The sequence below is a fragment of the Montipora capricornis genome, chromosome 2, assembly GCF_036669925.1.
Source record: "Montipora capricornis isolate CH-2021 chromosome 2, ASM3666992v2, whole genome shotgun sequence".
NCBI classification, from domain to species: domain Eukaryota; kingdom Metazoa; phylum Cnidaria; class Anthozoa; order Scleractinia; family Acroporidae; genus Montipora; species Montipora capricornis.
In genome coordinates, this window is record NC_090884.1 from 58,085,087 (window position 1) to 58,103,824 (window position 18,738).

Consider the following 18,738-nt stretch of genomic DNA (forward strand, 5'->3'; position numbering starts at 1 on the left):
TCTCAGCCTCGGCTTCATTTTTAAAATATTCTTGAAATTTCGCAAATTTCAGCCTTGATATTCTTATAGAATATATTCTTATAAAAAAAGTGTATCTTTATCAAGTATGACAAAGCATTAAGTTCTGAGACAGGCAGGAATGTGGGGTTTTCTTGAGCTTCAAGCTGCCGTGCCTTTTTTAATCATGTGCCAAGTTATCGCGAACAGTAAAACAAAAAAACACTGCTAAGGCGGAGAGGTTCTTCGACTGAATTAACAAACAGAACCCAATAAATCAAAACTCAAGGTTTCAAATAAACCAGAATCACTTCGGCGTTGAACCCAAGCGCTTAAAGAATTTGTGGTGAGGTGGAAAAATTATAATCAAGTAGTTGAGACCTAAAGATTTTTTGAAACGTTATAGGTTTTATAGTGACAATGTGCCGGAATCTCTGTCCAGGAATCATACTGTAGAAATATCTACCAGAATATAGTTTCGTAGAGATGAAAGGCGCAAATGATTCTAGCTATAAGAATACAAAAGCAATGGCGCAGGAAAAACAAACAAATTACCTGAGTTTTTGCTGGGCGACGCTAGAATGAAGAGAGTCCCCATCAAAATTTCTTTATATGCCATTGAACAGATTGATGTTTGCGCATATGATTGATCTCCTCCCCTTAAAGGCCGCTGTGATTAAGGCTGGCTAATCCAAACTGTTTCGAACTAAAGCACCACAACAAATGAAAGTTGATTGGAAAGCAAAACGCAAATCCGCTTTTTTTATTACAACATTCGTATTCAAATTTGAATAAGGACAATTTTTTTTCGCAGGGCGGGAGGAGGAGACGGTGGGAAGCGTGCAGAGAGAGAGAGGAATGGCAGTTTAGAAGGACAATATATTCAATACAATTTTTCCCCCGCGTTACTAACTTGTCCGTGTTGAATATATTTTACGAGTTCTGCAGGGACAATCTTCAGCCAATTGAAAACTGTTCTCACTAAATCTCTAGTTCCCCTGTGACTTGACTTCCATTTTATACACCCTGGTCAGAGTTTTTCTCTGTCCTTGTGTGGGCCCATTTCTCTTAACTTCTTGGTTGAAAGATTAATTGAAATTCAACGACAGTTTTTCTCTCTTTGCATCCGTGACATTACTACATTAAATAGCCTATTTACACTGCAATGATCATTTTTGTGAACTAGAAAAGGGCTAAGACTTGTACTCTTTTCCAGTTGCTGCCCAACTGGAGACTTGCACTCTTCTCCAGTTGCTGCCCAACTGGAGACTTGTGCATAACAACAGCCTCCTTATCTCTGTCTGGGTGATTAATATACACTTAAGTGAAAATCCGAGAGGCACACAGATGAATAATGCTAATTGTTATGTACCTAGACTTTCACTCAACAAAACGAGCACTGTGATTGATTGATTCTTGGACACGTGCCCCTGATCAAATTCAAATGTATCCCGACCTGGATACAATTCCGAAGTTGTCGCCCGCTCCGGATGTTTTGCTGCGCTTGTTGAAGGAAAAGGCTAAATATATAACAGAGCACTTAATGTCTAATCCTTCCGAAAATTAGTTAGTTTTGTTTTCCCGAGAGCCCTGATCAGGACTCCGGAGCGGGCAGCAACTGCGGAATTGTATCCCGGTCGGGATAACAAAGGAGACTAATGTCACGCATGCGCATTATCAATGGCAAATTCAATTTTATTTGCATTGTGATTGGATGAAAACCTTCGAGACAGTCTTAGAACGCGGGAAGAAAAGATGTCGACGCCGTCGCTAGTTGTAGTTTTTATTGCATTCACTTTCAATGCTATCTATGCACTTGTGGTACAAATACCGAACGAAGATGGACAAAAGGTAGAAAGACCTTGGCAATTCCTTCTACTTGGGAAAGTCCTTTATCTCGGATGAAACGAAACATGCTTAGATCGGCTGTTTTAGAATGATGCGGTGTGCTCAGACTTGTCAAAGGATTGCGCGAAGTTGGAAAAAATTTGCCTTATTTGCAACACGTATGGTCATGGTTGAATGTGCAAATCACAATATTGAATAATGTTTCGTATTAAAGTAATTGGAACCAGCATTAAAATTTTCTGCTGTCGTTTTTTCACGTTGATACCCGCGCTTGAATTGAATGCAAAACAAATTTGCCAGGTTGACGGGATTTGCTTATGGCGCGTCAGTGGTAAATGAGCTGGTAATCCGTTCGAAGGATGTCACAGCTTAAAATTTATCAATGAATGGAGTTAAGGTAAGTAACAGAAAAACATGACAGAAGAATTTCGTTTGTTCTCTCTTTGAAGCGAATACATTCTATCCGGACGAAAGAGTCATTTTGCAAAATGTCAATCGGGTTATAGCTTTTTCTGTTTAAACTGAACTCTTTCGTTAACAGTACAGGACTTTTGTCTCTGACGTTGGTCCACGAAAAGCCGTCAACAGGTGAAAGTTTGTGAGCCAAAGATAAGGTTTGAGTAGAGATATTCCCGGTAAAAGTGGCACAGCGAATACTGAACCCCGACGTTTTCGACTCCTTCGTGTACCAAAGTGCTTTTCCTTGTTAAAGAAACAGTGCTTGGTTTTTCCACCATCAAGTCTTATTTTCTCTGGACTAAGGTATGGAAAGTCTCTGTATTGTTACTGTGTGATTTTCACACCTTCGGAACATTTTTTCGTCTTCTCTCCTCTTGAAATGTGAACTAAAACCGTGTATGTTTGACGCGCAACTGAAATTTTCTTTCCCCAAATCAGACAATGGTGTCAGTGTTCACGTTACTTTCGGTCAAATCTCAGCAAATATGTCTTGGTCCAGCGATCGCCATTAGTATGGAAAGCACATATTTGTGAAGAATCGAACTGCTTTGAAAGTTTTCCTTCAAAAGTGGCAGGGCGCACGAAAATGCCCTGTGAAAGTAAACCTAATTTCCATCGAAACTTGGCACTTTGGGATGCGATGATTCAACTCTGGGTCAAATTATCCGGACGCAATGTATTCTTAAATGCAATGTACTGCAAATAAGACTCTTGCTTTTATTGCAATAAATATTAGCCCCAGCTATTAAAAATTATACTTATTTACATAAAAAATGTTTAGTTAGTGTAGTAATATTTACAAACAAAAATGCCTGCTTACCACAACTTTGCGCTGCACTTTTCGATTGGATAAATGTCTTACTTTAAATTTGAGGGAAACTGTAGTAATTGAAATTTTAAAGATATTTACAAACTGTATAGTAAAATTTACATGACAAGCAATTATTGTAAAATATATTTTTGTTCATTAGATTTACATGATAAGTAATCATACATTACATTTGTAAATAATGTATATTTTAAAATTTTCATTCCATTGTGTGGTTGCCTTGCATGGGTGTGTGTGTCACTATTTGCATCTTTCTGCTTTTGGAATCCCATTTAATAAATAATACAAATATAACAATTCTTTAAACTTTGTACGCTGAATTATTTTACCTTTGTCTGCACATTCAAGTTTTATGAGACATGTGACTGTGTGCAAGGAATGGCAGCAAAAATAAACAAAAACCAGGTCAATTAAATTTTTTGACGCACAAAACAGCCATAATATTCAGGTATACCTTCTCTTCAATTTCTTCTGCAAGTTTTTTGCAGTTACTATAGTTGCCATACACCAATTATGAAGTAAAAAATAAATTTAATGAACACAAAATGGTGTGTGATGTTCCATCATCCTAAATCAATGTATATTAATTACTTAACACTGTTGGAATCAATATTAAATTTTATTGGGACACATTAGTTATTAAATACTGGCTCAATTACTGATACGGTAATATTATTGATGTACTTTATTTATTAATCCCCTTTCACCCCTAAACCGGCCAAAACCGGCCATACTTAGTATTTTACTCATCAATAGGGAACCCTCAGGGGTCAATGGGTTAATTAATGGACTAAAAACATTTAAGATCAATCGCTGCACGTTTTGTACATTTTCATCCTGATTTAGATAAATTTACATTATTCTCTGCAGTGAGATAGTAACTTACCACAAAAGTGAGCAATGAATATGAATGAGCATGAAATGCTCAGATCAAAATTAATAAGTAGTTAATATTGTGTCAGAGTTCTATCACAAAGTCTGCTTTGCCTTTAATTGCGGCAGATTTGCCCTTTTAATTTTAAACATTGCACAGAAAACAAGACCTGCTTTATGTATTTCCAGACATCCCAATTTTAATTGTACATTTAATGTGGGTGTAATTTACATCTACAAATGGTCAAGTGAAATTTTTACCTCCCCAAAGAGAACTCATTCAGAAAATTTCATTTCAGTACAACCTACAAGTCTGACGGCAGTGACCACATCATTCCTCACTATTGTATAGATTTCCTAAGAACATCAACATCACTTTTGAATAATTCGCTGGTAACATAAATGATGAAAACAATGAATAGTTACTATGGCTAGACTTGATGGAGTTACCATAGATCAAGGACAGAATTATCCAATAAAGTAATAAACTGGAACTTCATTATTGACTCATTTTAGCATATATTATCAAGCATGCCTTCATGGTCAGTTGATGTATCTAAGAATAATGTTTTGGTTCCGTTAAATGAAAGCTCTTGAAATTTTTAAGGTAGTGTATCTTGAGAGTGTTTGCACATGAGATAAATGCAGTGAACCCGGTTGGCCTCAGACACATACACAAAATAGAGGTGGCGCGGTTGGTATTAAATTTCTGTCGACGTATCTGTTGAGATAAGATGTTCTTTCAAAGGACTGAGGACATCTCATAACTCTAAACGATCAATGAAAGAAAGTGAATGAAGTGACATACTTCCTTCCAGCGCTGCATTCGAGTTGGATAAATCGAAGCCTGCGAGCTCGAGGGATATATTTCGCAACCACGTTAGATAGTACTCCCTTCCCAACAAAGGAATCTGGCCTTTGCTCGGGTCTTTTCGCACTTTGAGCATTTGTTCCGATGCATTCGCTTAAATGGAGAAATAAAGCTAAAAAGTATAAAAGCTGACTCGAAGCAACTTATGAGGCGTTGCTTCCCCGAGCAGACTAAAAAGGCTGCTTACAAAAAACGTAACGAAAGAAAAATTCCCGCCGACTAAAATACCCCTTGCAGAATCTTTCCCTGTCACTTAAAGTTTAAATGACCACCTTCATCTGGCAGAAACTATATAGAACGATCGAAGAAGCACAAATTCAAATCCCCGCTTCGAAAGCCATCTTTGTTTACATTACAGCACGCGGTTGGAAAACTGGATACTACAAATTTCAACAGCCAATCAGACAAAAGTCTCCTTTGTTGGTCGGGATACATTTAAATTTGATCAGGGGCACATGACCAAGAACCATCCTATCACAGTGCTCGTTTTGTTGAGTGAAAGTCTAGGTATATAACAATCAGCATTATTCGTCTGTGTGCCTTTCGGATTTTCACCTTGTTTGCTGAAGGACTGAACAAAGAAAAATGACAGTCAAAGAGAATAAAGAAAAAGACAGAGCCTGCATTAATGTTCTGTTTAATCAAGAATTGGTCATTGGAATATGTTCAATTTTACTTATTGGTTTTGCCTTACAGACACCTGGAGTGACCATACACATATGAAGTGTTAAAGCCGCCAATCCGGCCATATCGCGTGCATGAGATACAGTTTACAGTGATCAAACAGATTAAACACCTCTGAGCTTACAGCAGTAAACAAACAATTCTTCCAAACAAAAAAACAACAATTTTAATCAACGACTAAAACTGAAATTACATGCACAGTAATTTCTTTCACAACATTTTTCGTTTGACTGACAATCTTTACTCCCTCGATCAACCTAAAGCGTAGTAAATTCGCTTACTCGACTGCAATTTCACAGTCAAACAAAGCTGCTCACGGCTGCATATCCATTTGACACAAAAAGCCTATAAATGTGATAGTTGAATATGTCAGAATCTCTGTTAACACGGAATTGCAAACGTTTTCAGGCCTTCTTCGTTTTTTAGTGAGTTTTACAAAACATGTGAGGCAGCGAGGCATATATTAAGAAGGAAAAAGTTGAATATTTTCCTTTTTAATATATGCCTCGCTGCCTCACTGAAGGCTAACCGTTGTAAATAAGTGTTTTGTCTTTCGCCCTATTTCTGTCAGCTTACGGTGATTTTCATAGAAATTTTCTCTTCTTCTCCTCCTTCGGCTTCTCTCGAGGCTTTCTTCGCTTGAATTTCTCAAATTTTGTCGCCTCTTCTCTCAGGCTTTTTCGCTTTTCTTCGACTTTCCTGCTCTTTATCCCGTTGCTCGTCGCTAATCTGATTTCCCGCCAAAAAAGCGAGAGTTGCCAAATGCAATGCTGCCACGCGATTTCCCGCCAAGGAAAATTGCCGATCACTCCCGTCCCCAGAGGCTCTCCTGCGTCACCACCTCCACCCCGACAGTGTGTATGGGCGGACGGAAGGACGAACGTGACGCCATAACCAAAATGGTGCTTCGCTGGCGCGTTTGCACGCCTGAGCTCCTCTAAAAAGCCTGGTTTGTTGAGGCAAAAACAACCGAGAACCCAGCCGAGAATAGAAAATTAAATAATTATAAGCAGCACCCGATTTTCTTTTCTTTTCTGAATTGACAATGTCTGATAACAATGTGGAGTTAATTATCATAAATTTGAAATGAGCATTTTCCGGTGTCTTAGGTATTTGTAGCTTTTGCAGAGAGAAAAAATTCAAGACGTTAAGGAGCTTAACATTAACATTTCGTGTGCCAGGGCAGTGGTGTCTCCCAGATTTTTATAAAATCATCTTTAATACTCTTTTCCCTAGCCCCCACCGAAAATGATGGTTTAAGGCATCATTATTAAAAGATTCGTAGCGCAGCGTCCTTTTCATCGATCGCGCTGAAATTTGGCGTGTTTACTGGGGAGATATATCCCCAGTCTCCCTCAAAATCTCGGCTGTCTAGCTTTCATTACGCCTACATAACGGCCCTTCTAATTCAGGCAATTTGAGCCGATGCGATGACCAAATTTTCAATCGATCGCCGAGCTCTCGCGAAGCGGTTTTTCTAAAGTTTTTCAGCCAAAAAATTACACTACAGGCTTCGGAATAGATAAAGAAAAGGATTTGTGGTTCATTGGATGGGATTTCAAGCGTTAAAATCGCTGAAAAGGTAAGATTAATTATTTAGCGATACAGTTGCGTGTCTGAAGCACATGGACCTTTGATCTCACAGAATTAAGTTTTCCCTCAAAATATTCGCTTGTTTTCGCTTTCGCTCGAACATATTTACCTTTATTACTTGTCCAGTGAGTAGTTTTATCCTCTGGGATGAATTTTCCGTCGAAAAATCGGTTATTTGGGTGGTTTTTGGCAAACAGATGTTAATTATTCGTAATGCGATCGCTTCCGTTGCCGTTAGCAACGGGTCGCAAACTTGACATGTTTATCGCATAATACAAATATAACAATTCTTTAAACTTTGTACGGTGAATTATTTTACCTTTGTCTGCACATTCAAGTTTTATGAGACATGTGACTGTGTGCAAGGAATGGCAGCAAAAATAAACAAAAACCAGGTCAATTAAATTTTTTGACACACAAAACAGCCATAATATTCAGGTATACCTTCTCTTCAATTTCTTCTGCAAGTTTTTTGCAGTTACTATAGTTGCCATACATCAATTATGAAGTAAAAAATAAATTTAATGAACACAAAATGGTGTGTGATGTTCCATCATCCTAAATCAATGTATATTAATTAGTTAACACTGTTGGAATCAATATTAAATTTTATTGCGACAGAGTAGTTATTAAGTACTGCCTCAATTACTGATACGGTAATATTATTGATGTACTATATTTAATAATCCCCTTTCACCCCTAAACCGGCCAAAACCGGCCATACTTAGTATTTTACTCATCAATAGGGAACCCTCAGGGGTCAATGGGTTAATTAATGGACTAAAAACATTTAAGATCAATCGCTGCACGTTTTGTACATTTTCATCCTGATTTAGATAAATTTACATTATTCTCTGCAGTGAGATAGTAACTTACCACAAAAGTGAGCAATGAATATGAATGAGCATGAAATGCTCATATCAAAATTAATAAGTAGTTAATATTGTGTCAGAGTTCTATCACAAAGTCTGCTTTGCCTTTAATTGCGGCAGATTTGCCCTTTTAATTTTAAACATTGCACAGAAGACAAGACCTGCTTTATGTATTTCCAGACATCCCAATTTTAATTGTACATTTAATGTGGGTGTAATTTACATCTACAAATGGTCAAGTGCAATTTTTACCTCCCCAAAGAGAACTCATTCAGAAAATTTCATTTCAGTACAACCTACAAGTCTGACGGCAGTGACCACATCATTCCTCACTATTGTATAGATTTCCTAAGAACATGAATTTCACTTTTGAATAATTCGCTGGTAGCATAAATGATGAAAACAATGAATAATTACTATGGCTAGACTTAATGGAGTTACCATAGATCAAGGACAGAATTATCCAATAAAGTAATAAACTGGAACTTCATTATTGACTCATTTTAGCATATATTATCAAGCATGCCTTCATGGTCAGTTGATATATCTAAGAATAATGTTTTGGTTCCGTTAAATGAAAGCTCTTGAAATTGTTAAGGTAGTGTATCTTGAGAGTGTTTGCACACGAGATAAATGCAGTAAACCAGGTTGTCCTCAGACACATACACAAAATAGAGGTGGCGCGGCTGGTATTAAATTTCTGTCGACGTATCTGTTGAGATAAGATGTTCTTTCAAAGGGCTAAGGACATCTCATAACTCTAAACGATCAATGAAAGAAAGTAAATGAAGTGACATACTTCCTTCCAGCGCTGCATTCAAGTTGGATAAATCGAAGCCTGCGAGCTCGAGGGATATATTTCGCAACCACGTTAGATAGTACTCCCTTCCCAACAAAGGAATCTGGCCTTTGCTCGGGTCTTTTCGCACTTTGAGCATTTGTTCCGATGCATTCACTTACATGGAGAAATAAAGCTAAAAAGTATAAAAGCTGACTTGAAGCAACTTCAGAGGCGTTGCTTCCGGAGCAGACTAAAAGGGCTGCTTACGAAAAGCGTAACGAAAGAAAAATTCCCGCCGACTAAAATTTCCCTTCCAGAATCTTTCCCTGTCACTTAAAGTTTAAATGACCACCGTCAACTGGCAGAAACTATATAGAACGATCGAAGAAGCACAAATTCAAATCCCCGCTTCGAAAGCCATCTTTGTTTACATTACAGCACGCGGTTGGAAAACTGGATACTACAAATTTCAACAGCCAATCAGACAAAAGTCTCCTTTGTTGGTCGGGATACATTTGAATTTGATCAGGGGCACGTGACCAAGAATCAACCAATCACAGTGCTCGTTTTGTTGAGTGAAAGTCTAGGTATATAACAATCAGCATTATTCGTCTGTGTGCCTTTCGGATTTTCACCTTGTTTGCTGAAGGACTGAACAAAGAAAAATGACAGTCAAAGAGAATAAAGAAAAAGACAGAGCCTGCATTAATGTTCTGTTTAATCAAGAATTGTTCATTGGAATATGTTCAAATTTACTTATTGGTTTTGCCTTACATACAAATGGATTGACCATACACATATGAAGTGTTAAAGCCGCCAATCCGGCCATATCACGTGCATGAGATATTAGACCACAAAACCAGGGATTGAACCCCCTTACTCTTTGCTAACAGAGTGTGGGTTGAGAGATGCTTATTTATCAGTGATGGTAATTGAGAGATACTCCAAGAGCTCCTGACTCAGTGCTTGAAATAAGCGGTTGTCCCATATGGCCAGACGTACCGGGCGACAAGTCTTGGTAAAATAATATATAGATTTAGCCAAGCCTACAAGCGGAGCTCCCGTTTCTAACCCCAGAAAGCAATATAGTGTACATGGAAATAATTATGCCTCTGCGTAAAGTACAAAATTAATCATCATTACTGTATACAGTTTACAGTGATCAAACAGATTAAACACCTCTGAGCTTACAGCAGTAAACAAACAAGTCTTCCAAACAAAAAAACAACAATTTTAATCAACGACTAAAACTGAAATTACATGCACAGTAATTTCTTTCACAACATTTTTCGTTTGACTGACAATCTTTACTCCCTCGATCAACCTAAAGCGTAGTAAATTCGCTTACTCGACTGCAATTTCACAGTCAAACAAAGCTGCTCACGGCTGCATATCCATTTGACACAAAAAGCCTATAAATGTGATAGTTGAATATGTCAGAATCTCTGTTAACACGGAATTGCAAACGTTTTCAGGCCTTCTTCGTTTTTTAGTGAGTTTTACAAAACATGTGAGGCAGCGAGGCATATATTAAGAAGGAAAAAGTTGAATATTTTCCTTTTTAATATATGCCTCGCTGCCTCACTGAAGGCTAACCGTTGTAAATAAATGTTTTGTCTTTCGCCCTATTTCTGTCAGCTTACGGTGATTTTCATAGAAATTTTCTCTTCTTCTCCTCCTTCGGCTTCTCTCGAGGCTTTCTTCGCTTGAATTTCTCAAATTTTGTCGCCTCTTCTCTCAGGCTTTTTCGCTTTTCTTCGACTTTCCTGCTCTTTATCCCGTTGCTCGTCGCTAATCTGATTTCCCGCCAAAAAAGCGAGAGTTGCCAAATGCAATGCTGCCACGAGATTTTCCGCCAAGGAAAATTGCCGATCACTCCCGTCCCCAGAGGCTCTCCTGCGTCACCACCTCCACCCCGACAGTGTGTATGGGCGGACGGAAGGACGAACGTGACGCCATAACCAAAATGGTGCTTCGCTGGCGCGTTTGCACGCCTGAGCTCCTCTAAAGAGCCTGGTTTGTTGAGGCAAAAACAACCGAGAACCCAGCCGAGAATAGAAAATTAAATAATTATAAGCAGCACCCGATTTTCTTTTCTTTTCTGAATTGACAATGTCTGATAACAATGTGGAGTTAATTATCATAAATTTGAAATGAGCATTTTCCGGTGTCTTAGGTATTTGTAGCTTTTGCAGAGAGAAAAATTCAAGACGTTAAGGAGCTTAACATTAACATTTCGTGTGCCAGGGCAGTGGTGTCTCCCAGATTTTTATAAAATCATCTTTAATACTCTTTTCCCTAGCCCCCACCGAAAATGTTGGTTTGAGGCATCATTTTTGTAAGATTCGTACCGCAGCGTCTTTTTCATCGATCGCGCTGAAATTTGGTGTGTTTACTGGGGAGATATAGGTCCAAGTACCCTGAAAATCTCGGCTATCTAGCTTTCATTACGCCTACATGACGGCCATTCTAATTCAGGCAATTTGAGCCGATGCGATGACCAAATTTTCAATCGATCGCGGAGCTCTCGCGAAGCGGTTTTTCTAAAGTTTTTCAGCCAAAAAATTACACTACAGGCTTCGGAATAGATAAAGAAAAGAATTTGTGGTTTATTGGATGGGATTTCAAGCGTTAAAATCGCTGAAAAGGTAAGATTAATTATTTAGCGATACAGTTGCGTGTCTGAAGCACATGGACCTTTGATCTCACAGAATTGTGTTTTCCCTCAAAATATTCGCTTGTTTTCGCTTTCGCTCGCACATATTTACCTTTATTACATGTCCAGTGAATAGTTTTATCCTCTGGGATGAATTTTCCGTCGAAAAATCGGTTATTTGGGTGGTTTTTGGCAAACAGATGTTCATTATTCGTAATGCAATAGCTTCCGTTGCCGTTAGCAACGGGTCGCAAACTTGGCATGTTTATCGCATAATACAAATATAACAATTCTTTAAACTTTGTACGGTGAATTATTTTACCTTTGTCTGCACATTCAAGTTTTATGAGACATGTGACTGTGTGCAAGGAATGGCAGCAAAAATAAACAAAAACCAGGTCAATTAAATTTTTTGACACACAAAACAGCCATAATATTCAGGTATACCTTCTCTTCAATTTCTTCTGCAAGTTTTTTGCAGTTACTATAGTTGCCATACATCAATTATGAAGTAAAAAATAAATTTAATGAACACAAAATGGTGTGTGATGTTCCATCATCCTAAATCAATGTATATTAATTACTTAACACTGTTGGAATCAATATTAAATTTTATTGGGACACATTAGTTATTAAATACTGGCTCAATTACTGATACGGTAATATTATTGATGTACTATATTTAATAATCCCCTTTCACCCCTAAACCGGCCAAAACCGGCCATACTTAGTATTTTACTCATCAATAGGGAACCCTCAGGGGTCAATGGGTTAATTAATGGACTAAAAACATTTAAGATCAATCGCTGCACGTTTTGTACATTTTCATCCTGATTTAGATAAATTTACATTATTCTCTGCAGTGAGATAGTAACTTACCACAAAAGTGAGCAATGAATATGAATGAGCATGAAATGCTCATATCAAAATTAATAAGTAGTTAATATTGTGTCAGAGTTCTATCACAAAGTCTGCTTTGCCTTTAATTGCCCTTTTAATATTAAACATTGCACAAAAGACAAGACCTGCTTTATGTATTTCCAGACATCCCAATTTTAATTGTACATTTAATGTGGGTGTAATTTACATCTACAAATGGTCAAGTGAAATATTTACCTCCCCAAAGAGAACTCATTCAGAAAGTTTCATTTCAGTACAACTTACAAGTCTGATGGCAGTGACCACATCATTCCTCACTATTGTATAGATTTCCTAAGAACATGAATTTCACTTTTGAATAATTCGCTGGTAGCATAAATGATGAAAACAATGAATAATTACTATGGCTAGACTTAATGGAGTTACCATAGATCAAGGACAGAATTATCCAATAAAGTAATAAACTGGAACTTCATTATTGACTCATTTTAGCATATATTATCAAGCATGCCTTCATGATCAGTTGATGTATCTAAGAATAATGTTTTGGTTCCGTTAAATGAAGGTTCTTGAAATTTTTTAAGGTAGTGTATCTTGAGAGTGTTTACACACGAGATAAATGCAGTAAACCAGGTTGTCCTCAGACACATACACAAAATAGAGGTGGCGCGGCTGGTATTAAATTTCTGTCGACGTATCTGTTGAGATAAGATGTTCTTTCAAAGGGCTAAGGACATCTCATAACTCTAAACGATCAATGAAAGAAAGTAAATGAAGTGACATACTCCCTTCCAGCGCTGCATTCGAGTTGGATAAATCGAAGCCTGCGAGCTCGAGGGATATATTTCGCAACCACGTTAGATAGTACTCCCTTCCCAACAAAGGAATCTGGCCTTTGCTCGGGTCTTTTCGCACTTTGAGCATTTGTTCCGATGCATTCGCTTAAATGGAGAAATAAAGCTAAAAAGTATAAAAGCTGACTCGAAGCAACTTCAGAGGCGTTGCTTCCCCGAGCAGACTTAAAGGGCTGCTTACAAAAAACGTAACGAAAGAAAAATTCCCGCCGACTAAAATACCCCTTGCAGAATCTTTCCCTGTCACTTAAAGTTTAAATGACCACCTTCATCTGGCAGAAACTATATAGAACGATCGAAGAAGCACAAATTCAAATCCCCGCTTCGAAAGCCATCTTTGTTTACATTACAGCACGCGGTTGGAAAACTGGATACTACAAATTTCAACAGCCAATCAGACAAAAGTCTCCTTTGTTGGTCGGGATACATTTGAATTAGATCAGGGGCACATGACCAAGAACCATCCTATCACAGTGCTCGTTTTGTTGAGTGAAAGTCTAGGTATATAACAATCAGCATTATTCGTCTGTGTGCCTTTCGGATTTTCACCTTGTTTGCTGAAGGACTGAACAAAGAAAAATGACAGTCAAAGAGAATAAAGAAAAAGACAGAGCCTGCATTAATGTTCTGTTTAATCAAGAATTGGTCATTGGAATATGTTCAATTTTACTTATTGGTTTTGCCTTACAGACACCTGGAGTGACCATACACATATGAAGTGTTAAAGCCGCCAATCCGGCCATATCACGTGCATGAGATATTAGACTACAAAACCAGGGATTGAACCCCCTTACTCTTTGCTAACAGAGTGTGGGTTGAGAGATGCTTATTTATCAGTGATGGTAATTGAGAGATACTCCAAGAGCTCCTGACTCAGTGCTTGAAATAAGCGGTTGTCCCATATGGCCAGACGTACCGGGCGACAAGTCTTGGTAAAATAATATATAGATTTAGCCAAGCCTACAAGCGGAGCTCCCGTTTCTAACCCCAGAAAGCAATATAGTGTACATGGAAATAATTATGCCTCTGCGTAAAGTACAAAATTAATCATCATTACTGTATACAGTTTACAGTGATCAAACAGATTAAACACCTCTGAGCTTACAGCAGTAAACAAACAAGTCTTCCAAACAAAAAAAAAACAATTTTAATCAACGACTAAAACTGAAATTACATGCACAGTAATTTCTTTCACAACATTTTTCGTTTGACTGACAATCTTTACTCCCTCGATCAACCTAAAGCGTAGTAAATTCGCTTACTCGACTGCAATTTCACAGTCAAACAAAGCTGCTCACGGCTGCATATCCATTTGACACAAAAAGCCTATAAATGTGATAGTTGAATATGTCAGAATCTCTGTTAACACGGAATTGCAAACGTTTTCAGGCCTTCTTCGTTTTTTAGTGAGTTTTACAAAACATGTGAGGCAGCGAGGCATATATTAAGAAGGAAAAAGTTGAATATTTTCCTTTTTAATATATGCCTCGCTGCCTCACTGAAGGCTAACCGTTGTAAATAAGTGTTTTGTCTTTCGCCCTATTTCTGTCAGCTTACGGTGATTTTCATAGAAATTTTCTCTTCTTCTCCTCCTTCGGCTTCTCTCGAGGCTTTCTTCCCTTGAATTTCTCAAATTTTGTCGCCTCTTCTCTCAGGCTTTTTCGCTTTTCTTCGACTTTCCTGCTCTTTATCCCGTTGCTCGTCGCTAATATGATTTCCCGTCAAAAAAGCGAGAGTTGCCAAATGCAATGCTGCCACGCGATTTCCCGCCAAGGAACATTGCCGATCACTCCCGTCCCCAGAGGCTCTCCTGCTTCACCACCTCCACCCCGACAGTCTGTATGGGCGGACGGAAGGACGTACGTGACGCCATAACCAAAATTTCTCGCTAGGATAGATTTCCCAAAAAAAATTACCCATAGTGCTTCGCTGGCGCGTTTGCACGCCTGAGCTCCTTTAAAAATTTGGTTTATCAACGGAGTTGATAATGTAAATTGACCACCGTACAGAGATTCTAAAAAGCCTGGTTTGTTAAGGCAAAAACAACCGAGAACCCAGCTGAGAATAGAAAATGAAATAATTATAAGCAGCACCCGATTTTCTTTTCTTTTCTGAATTGACAATGTCTGATAACAATGTGGAGTTAATTATTATAAATTTGAAATGAGGATTTTCCGGTGTCTAAGGTATTTGTAGCTTTTGCAGAGAGAAAAAATTCAAGACGTTAAGGAGCTTAACATTAACATTTCGTGTGCCAGGGCAGTGGTGTCTCCCAGATTTTTATAAAATCATCTTTAATACTCTTTTCCCTAGCCCCCACCGAAAATGGTGGTTTGAGGCATCATTTTTGTAAGATTCGTAGCGCAGCGTCCTTTTCATCGATCGCGCTGAAATTTGGCGTGTTTATTGGGGAGATATATCCCCAGTTTTCCTGAAAATCTCGGCTTTCTAGTTTTCATTACGCCTACATGACGGCCATTCTAATTCAGGCAATTTGAGCCAATGCGATGACCAAATTTTCAATCGATCGCCGAGCTCTCGCGAAGCGGTTTTTCTAAACTTTTTCAGCCAAAAAATTACACTACAGGCTTCGAAATAGATAAAGAAAAGGATTTGTGGTTCATTGGATGGGATTTCAAGCGTTAAAATCGCTGAAATGGTAAGATTAATTATTTCGCGATACAGTTGCGTGTGTGAAGCACATGGTCCTTTGATCTCACAGAATTGTGTTTTCCCTCAAAATATTCGCTTGTTTTCGCTTTCGCTCGAACATATTTATTTTTAGTACATGTACAGTGAGTAGTTTTATCCTCTGGGATGAATTTTCCGTCGAAAAATCGGTTATTTGGGTGGTTTTTGGCAAACAGATGTTAATTATATTTATATTAGGGAAAAGAGTTAATTAATGGAGAAAAGGTACTTAGCAATGTAAATGTGTGAAGATAAGGTTGACATCCGCGTCTCAAAAACACTCGTGCTTAAGCGCGCGTGGAGCACCACAGTCCTTTAGTGGAACCTGCATGGAAACGTAAGAGAGGGAGATCCCGACTTACTTGGACGCACACAAGGACCGTGAAGTAAAAGTCACTGCCCAAATAGAGTCAAATGGTAAGCATAAGTGGAAGACTAATATGGCATCAGAAGCGAATTGGATTTATGGTCCCCGGGTCACCAACGAAAAAAAGATATTTTTTACCCGGGTAAACTTTTACCACCATTTCCACTGCAGTTTGTGAGAATGCAAAGTTTCGGCAGTTAAATCCTGGCAGTGTAAAGGGATAACTGCTACCTGAACCTACTTTCATTGCTTAGCTGTTACTAGTGTCCTATAGCTCTGCAGTCGAGCATCTGAACTAGAAACTTGAATTACGAACTAGTTACTCGTTTATATCTCTGCTTCCAGACAATAAATTGTTTTCATCTTGTGCATGTTAACTTAAATTAGTTTTAAACGTATTCCTTACAACTTAAAAGAATTCTGTACATGGAAAAAAACATAAAGCCATATTTCGAAAAAAACGTATTTTCTGTAAAACTTGCTTACAGATTTTGTTGAATTTTACACTTTTAGAGATTATTTGTAACATTATCTTGCACGTGCATAGGAAGATTTCACCGTTCCGTTTTTTTTCTGAACAAAAGACAATATATGTTGATTTTGATGCTCAAAGAAATGCCTTATATCACTGCCAAGGTAACGATATTTTGGAAGAAAATGTTATGTGCGAAAATGATGGATATTTAATACCCTGGCCAAATTTCGTCTTAACATTATATTACCCCAACTATATCTAAGAACATGCAGAATACGTTTATTTGTGTGAAAAAATGAGAAACTATTTCGAGCCTCCTTAGTAAATGATGGTCTCTTATTTTCAAATTTAGAGGAGTGAGGAAATCTTGATTTGCACTTCAAATCATCCTACTGTTACCAGTAAACGCAGAGGGAAACCCTCTGACATAATGTCTCCTGAATGGTCTTGTAAACACTGACAAATTAAAGGCCCACAACTACAATTGAGACCAAAAATCGGCGGAAACAAATCAGTAGAACAACTTTGCAGCTGTTTGTACGGCAAGGGCTTTTGAGCTGCGACGGGAGACTGGTAACCAACAATACAGCCAGTTTCAGATTTCCAGATGTATCATTCTGTGTAACGGATTGGAAAATTCGGCACCTTTGCAGAACAGGAGAGGAGAGAAATAAAATTGTCAGCAGGTATGAAAGTTTTGATAAGCCGCCGATTCGCCTTTCGAGAGTTATTCAAGGTGAACGAGTGGGGCTTATTGGATCGCACTCACTCTCAATTTTTATTGCTTTAGAATTGTACTTCGTCTTTAATTTTGCTTGTTCCAGCCCATGTAAAACGAAATCATTAGGATGATTTTCAAACTGACCGCACTACACTTAGTTTGCTAGTGACCCTGAGTCTACTGAAATTGTTTAGGTACACATAAATTGCCCTTAATTTCTCGTGGGGGGTGAGAGCACGGGTAGTGTGTGTACCTGAAAAAACTTGCAACATTTATTAGCCATTTTGTTTGTAGAGAAAAAGGGTGGGGGAAATGGCCTTATAAGTGAAAAATCCTAAACTATTCACCCCTAAACGATACAAACTGCATCCTTGTCTTTCTGTGGCATACTGATCAAAAGTCCAACTCGCGGGAGTGGTGTTTATTGATGCTAGGATTGGCTGTATTGAATAAACCCTCTGCAATATTGTCCTCTATTTGGAATTTTTTAAACATTCGAATCCGAAATACGTTACAAAACAAAGTTTGCATCAAAAGTGCAATGTGTTAGAGAGATCTCTGTATGTATCTGTGTAACCGTAACCTAAATAAAATGAGCATTCTGTATCCTGCCCCTGAGTAATGGTCTTAGAGTGACAATCGTGTAATAGCTCCCCTTTGGTTGTTCATGTGTACGTGGTGCACGAAATCAGAGCGGTAGCACACTTTACACGACACTTACACTTTACCTTTCATCCGTCACCGTACTAAACTACATGGCTCGTGATTGTAAGGTCGGCGCACTCTGGGAAGAATTTCCATCAAAAATATATTGGGCGACGACCCTACCTTTTCATGCCCAATATTTGGCTCTTAACCTGAAACAAATTTGGTTTCCTAGTACTTAGCCCTTGTCATTAGATCTTGGTTTATTCACGGAAGAGACAGGTTCAAGGTGTGCTGAATTTTAGGGATGAAAACTGAGTACAAAGTAAAACTCAATTCAGCAGTTATCTGTAAAAATTTATGGCCCATGCATCTAAATGCATACAAGATCGAAAAGCCCCTTATCAAGGAACTTGAAGACATATAAGTCAGATTAAATGCTAATATACATCCCGGTGGTATGTGCACTTCTACGCAGTATATACAAAAATGATTACAAGTAAATGACTTAGAAACTTGGTAATTTCGTTAATGCAGCTTCAGCCTTTTCACGGTAAATAACCGCGTCGTAAACGAGCATCAGATGATTGCGATATCTTTATTCTGGGTCTGAGTGCAAATGACTTGTTTTCATCCCGACATT

The 18,738-nt window shown here is 38.2% G+C and overlaps 1 protein-coding gene and 1 pseudogene across 1 annotated transcript in view; one reads left to right on the plus strand and one right to left on the minus strand.

The window, feature by feature from the left end:
- The first annotated feature begins 469 nt into the window (after nucleotides 1–469).
- The window catches only part of LOC138029058 (putative helicase mov-10-B.1), a 222,651-nt gene continuing 204,382 nt past the window's right edge, over nucleotides 470–18,738 (plus strand). The window contains exon 1 of the mRNA XM_068876749.1: nucleotides 470–473. The gene's annotated coding sequence lies outside the window, so the exon portion shown is untranslated. The remainder of the gene's footprint in view (nucleotides 474–18,738) is intronic.
- The window catches only part of LOC138037567 (uncharacterized), a 17,288-nt pseudogene continuing 17,241 nt past the window's right edge, over nucleotides 18,692–18,738 (minus strand).